The sequence below is a fragment of the Marmota monax genome, unplaced genomic scaffold, assembly GCF_021218885.2.
Source record: "Marmota monax isolate L192 unplaced genomic scaffold, Marmota_monax_Labrador192_F-V1.1 WCK01_AAM20220418_F8-fsc00073, whole genome shotgun sequence".
Lineage (NCBI taxonomy): Eukaryota > Metazoa > Chordata > Mammalia > Rodentia > Sciuridae > Marmota > Marmota monax.
The window spans coordinates 8,011,422-8,017,615 of NW_026692846.1; positions in this window are offsets into that span (position 1 = coordinate 8,011,422).

The following is a 6,194-nucleotide window of genomic DNA, read 5'->3' on the forward strand; positions in this document are numbered from 1 at the left end:
TGACTTACATGCTACTGGGTGTCATTATCTCAGCACGAGCTTCTGAACAAATTCCTCACAAGATCTTACCCAATCCTCATATGTCACATTCCACAGTGAATTTACAGTAATCTCCATAACCACAAATGCTCCATGGCCACCAGTCAAAGCAGGGTTTTGTGGTGGTCAGGTAAGAAGTCTTAACTTATGCCCACTCACAGTGGGCCTGCTGTTTCAGAGGTCTACCTTGTGGTGCTTGTCTCAGTTCTCCAGTGGGATGGAATAGACAGACTTGGCCATTGGAAGGATCCCTATGTTGGGCCTCTGACCCAAGAGGTGAAGGGCTTTCTGGTAGGAAGGGATTCTTAGGATTTTCAAGTCCCCTTCACAAGACTGTGAACCAGAGAAAATACTTTGTCTCTGGAGGAATTTTAGGAATCGGTATCTCCATCAAAGTCCTGAAAGACACAGATGTGGTGAATTTTGTTATTGTTTGCCCCCACTCCCAAGAACTCACCAGATTGATCTGTTCAAAAGTCAGATGGGTGTTGGAGAATGTCTGTGGCTATCAGGAAGTCATTCATATTTGGCCCTAACTGCCTTTACTCTTCCAAATGTAGTGTCTTGGCTGGAGAAATGAGCACATCAGCTTGCACTCAAAATGTATCTATTGACCTAGTTTTCTTCTCCATGCCAGTTTGAAAGCTGACGAGAAGCATTTTGCTTATACCTGGCAGGGCACACACAGGTGTGCTATGGGGTGACATTAATTCTCTTGACCTCTGTTATTATATAATATGCAGAGCTCTTGATGATCTTGACCTTGGTTTGCTGCACTGTTGACATTGTGCTAACTGCATCTGGTGAGCTAAAGGAGAAAGAAATTGATGTATTAGGATACAGAAGATATACTCTATAAAAATTGAGGTCCTCCAACTTCAGAGAAGTTTTTGGGTATTCAGTGACTTTGAGAATGTTGAGATGTTGCCTCTAAGACATGTTTCTGAACCTCATACTACCTACCTTGAGGAAGGAAAGTGGAGGAAAAGCACAATGTGTGGTTTGGATTTTGGAGGCAACATGTAATACACTGGAGTATGCCATTTTGACCCATCTAGAGTCATCTGAAAGTTGCTGGTTTCTCCTGAGGACCAGAGCAAGAGAAGGCTCTGCAGCAAGTGCAGGTTGCAGTATGGGCTTCTCTACCACAGAGGTCTCGTGACCCAGCAGATAGGATGGTACTTAAAGTATTTGTGGAAATAGGGAAACTGAATGAAGCCTCTAGACAGCAGAATCACAGCGTCTGCTTCTAGGTCTTCGGAGGAAATCCATTCTTCCTTCTTCAGGTTTCATTTCTTGGGAACTTGCTCTGACTTGCTCTTGGGCCCTTAGACTGTGTGCCTAACTGTGGCCATGTGGGCTGAGCTTCCCATCATGTGTTGAGTGCTTCCTGGTACCTGGGAGTATGCCAGTTTTCTATCATCTAGTGGTGGTGATATGTATGAGACTGAGCTTTGGTGCAATGGGAAGGCATAAACCATTGAATGAGCCGATGGCTGGGATGTCCTGAGCACTGACTCCAGTTACTTGCCTCCTTCCCTTGATCTGTGGACTCAGCAACTGACCTGCAAGTACCAAAAGACCTGGCTACCACTGCTGCAAAGTGCCCAATTTTCCAAATGTGGAGAGCAACAATAAACCTCTGCTATTGTACCAGTCCCTGCAGGGTCAGCTGGCCACTAGGTGGTATGTGATCACATTGGACCCCTCCTTTCATGAAGGGGAAAAGCGCCATCCTCACTTGAGTAAACCCATACTCTGGGTATAGATTTACCTTCCTTGCCCATAGTTTTCATGCTGCTCTCCCTATACTCACACCCTTAGATCACCTTATCCACATCGTGCTGTTCTGCACAGCGTTGCTTCTGACCAAGGAGCACATTTCCCTGCAGAGGATGTGCACAGTGGGCTCATGTCCAAGGAATAATCGGGCTTCGCTCTGTCCTTCATCGGCCAGAACTGTTCAACTTAATTGAAATGTGAAATGGATTTAAGTTAGGAGGCAACACTTTGGAAATTTGGGGCTCTGTATCACAGGATGCAGTATGAGGTTTGAAGTACATATTTTGAATCCGACAGTTTATGTCCCTGTCTTTTCCATAGCCAGACTACACAGGGCCAGAAATGGAGGGGTAGACTCAAGACTCAGATGTGTTAATAAACTGCTTGCAGAGATTTTGTTCTCTTTCCTAACATCTTAGACTTATGACAATTTGTAAATCAGTCTCCAAGGAGAGGGGTATGTCCCTAGGGGACACAGTGGACACAGCAAATGATAATGAGAAATAAAACTATAATGCAAAACACACCGAAATCATGTGGTTATCTGTCGCAGCGGGTAGTGTCACCTAATTTAAAACACTTACAGTGAGTGACATGAAGCAGAGGCTGATACCCTCCAGGGGAAAATAATGTCACAGGAAAAGCTAACCACACATCTGAGGGACACGGTCACAATAATAGAAAGACAAGAATATGAGATTCTTCTACAGTATAAAAATAAAAATTAATGGCCTGGGCAGGTCATAAATTCAAAACAAGCATAGTAAATTTTCCTGTGGAGATAAGAGAGGATATTGGCAATAGGAAGTAGGAGCAAGAAGTTAATAAAAGAGAATCAAACTGAAATGCATGGTGGGAAAAATAGGATGTTAAAACACAGGATATGGCTGGTGGGATGTGGCAGAATTGCTTTAGTCCCAGATCAGGTGAGCTGAGGGCAGGCTTAGGGGCTCTGCCTGAGGCATGAGAGTGATGAAAGAGTTAAAGGAAATGTTGGTAATTGTACACTAATGCTCCAAAAACAAAGGCAAAAATTAGTGAAGGAGAGAGAATAGGTGAAGAAATAATGACTTCAATTTTGTAGAATTAAAGAATGATTTTAAAAAAATCTGGATTGAAAGGTTTAATAGAGTGCCAGCCTGGGTGGATAAAGAAAAAAAGATTTTTACATGTAAGAACAAAATTTAAGTCTACCCAAGAAAAAGAGAAAATCCCAGATAACTTGTGGGCACTGTCTGAAGAACTTCATATGTGTGAGATTATTTAGCTCTTATTCAGTATTCCTAAGATGTAGGGACTCAGTATCCCCATTTTACACACAAGGACACTGAATTACAGAGAGTTGAATGGATGTGGCCAAGATCTCATAGTCAGGACATGGAGTAGCCCAGAGTGTCTTGCTCTGGAGCCCGAGATCTTAAACACTGGGCTCTCCTGCTTCTTAGAAAGCTTCCAGAGAGAAAGGATAGATCACCCACTGAAGAATGCAAGTCATCGTGAATCAGACATCTCCACAGTAACAGTGGGGTCACAAAGACAGTGAAGAAATAATTTTAAAATGTTACAAGAAAAAAAAGATTGTAATGTAGAATTAGCTAAACTAGAATTAAAGAGGTTAAGTAAATTGCAAGAGAAAATACATATGGAAAGGGACCAAGCAGCGTCAGCTGTGTCCATTAATCTTTTTTAATACTGCCTCTGCTAAATGCTGGGGAGAATTGCGATGTTGACAGTCATTTTCTCTGAAGGTTCAATTGACTGCTTGGGAAGGAGAGTGGAGGATAAATGATGGTCCAGTTGGGCTTGAACTTTAATCCTCTTTGCCTCTGAGAACTGCTGAGCTAGGGCCATGGGACCTGGAGCTGAGAGCATCATTAATGTTTGATAAACCCAGTCACCTCCTCTCCATATAGGCGGGCAGGCAGAGATTAATGCAGAGAAGATCATACGGATATACGAATTTTATGATGCAATTTGTAGGCTATAAAGTGGACAGGATGGGTACTCTTGAAAGCCCCTGAGATGATCATACAGTGAATGATTGAGTTTCATTTCTACTCAGAGTAAACATTTGCCTGGACTTGTGCTGATCACCCTTGACCTCAGACATGTGCAAGTTTAATATTTATTTTATGGACCTGTCATTAAAAATTATTCAAGGGAAAGTTTTTCTCATCCCAGTATCTTCCAAAGGACCATCATGGAACCATGCCATTTTGAAGTTAGACGAGGTTATTTGCCATGGTTCTTAATTTTTATGATGAGGAAACTAAGAAAAATGAGTGATTGTCTCCAAAGTCATCTGAACAGTAAAGGACAGCCAACATTTCAACTCCCACTTATCCAATGATGGCATACCTGTTGGTTTATTGAGAGCCTACTATACTTATTAGAAGATATTCTGGGTCATGGGGTCCAGAGGTGAATGAGATGGACATGGCTTCTGCCACCAAGGAGTTTACTGTCTAGAAGGGAGAGAGAGAGTCTAGATCTTCCAGTAATGAACATGACCACACCTGTGAGAACCACAGAAGAGGGTTATGACTTAGCAAGGGGTGGGGGGCAGTCTAACCAGTCAAACTACTTCACAGTGAGGGGCAGGAGGACTTGTGACAGGTCTTATTTGAAATAAGATTCATCCATCTGAAAATGTGGGAATTCATTGTTCCAGCTGAGAGAAAAGTATTGCAAGGGCTATAGGGCAGGAACAGCCTTGGCAAGTTGGGGTGGGAGGAGATTAAACCTTTCTGAAATGGATAGGGGAGGGGAGGGATGCACTGGGCTGGATTGGGCTTGGGCCATGTAAATTGTGGCAAGACCTTCAGATTTAATTCTGTGGGCAGCAGAAATCTATTGAAGGGTTTGCAACTAAAGTCAAAATTTGATTTGCATCTTCCAGCAGTTGACTCTGGCTGCTACATGGGGTGGGAGCTAAAGTGGGTCAAGAGAAGGTGCCACCAGTTGGGGGCAATTCACTCAGCAACAAAGACCAGGACTCTAGTTTACCTCTGAAGGCCAAAAACAACTCCCTAATTTATATCTTCTCTCTTCAGAAGACAGGATGAGGCAAGAATAGCAGATGCGGACCAGAATTCATAAGAAAGGCATTATTATTAGAGTAATTTGAGTGAAATATTCACTCCAAAAATCTGTTGCCAGGAGGGCGATACAGCAGGTTCTGGGAGCTATGCTTATTCTCCTGTGGGCTCATTTATATGAGATGCTCAACACTGTGCCAGGCGTGGGGTGATTGTTCCATAGGTGTTAATTCATGCGAAGTAGCAATGTGGACAGGGGCCACTACATGAAGGGCCACGTTAAGGTCTACTAGTGTGAGAGAGTCAAACTATTCCTAGGACAGGGTAAAGGGTCAACAAATCGTATCTTTTGTTATTGTTGTATGAAAACGCCCTGCTCATCCTTGTTGGTTTCTGAGTTGGGTTTTGTCTGTATCTTCAGCACCTCGGACAGCTCCTAGAGGAGGTTCTGAGCTGTAACCAGCACTGCCACTCGCACAGGGAGGACCCCCCTTGCTCAGAAGTTGCCAATTACCTCCCATCACCTTCCTCCACAGCAGGGCTCTCCTGGAGCTCTACAGCCAGGCCCAGCTGGGACTTAGGCCCCTCTTCCCCCAAACGCTTCATGTGGTAAGGCTGGAACTCTTCTCTTGAGATGCTCCAGCCCTTCAGCCTCAGTGTTAGCTTTACTGTCTTTCCCACCACCCCATGTCAATAAGGTCCCAGCATGCCTTGCAGCCATCAGTGCCCAAGCTATCTGCAGTGACTGCAGAGGCAATTAGCTACTTAGCACATTTGCTGCTTTAATTAGACTAGTTTTGACAGGCTCCAAAATTTTGTTTTTGATTTTTATCTTTAGGATGATTTAAAGCACCATAAAGCTGTGTAATTGCTGTGGGCAGGTCACATATCCACCAACATCCATCTGCTTCCTCAGGAAACTGACTATCCCAATCTTGGAACAGAGTATGTAAGGCACACTTTAATAAAGAGAGAGTGCCATAGGTTAATGCTTTTGCTCATGGCTGATGGTCCTCCCCACCCCTGTCTCTTGTATTCTTGGCAGTGTTGAGCATCTCATATACTTATGCCTCTGGATTGACCCTCCTTTCACTTTCAACCAATAAAAAATAATTAACACCCTGATATTTTGGGGTTGTTGCTTTTATAGAAGGTGCATACATTTGCAAGGAGCTTGATAGTTTACAATAAAAATGAAATGAAACAGACCAAGAAAAAAAAGAAACCAAAAGAAGACCCATGTGAATTCCCTGATTGAACATAATCCTATGAAGCAAGGCGTGGTGGCCATTATTGGAGCCATTTCTCAGGTAAGAAATCTGGAGCATAGAGAAG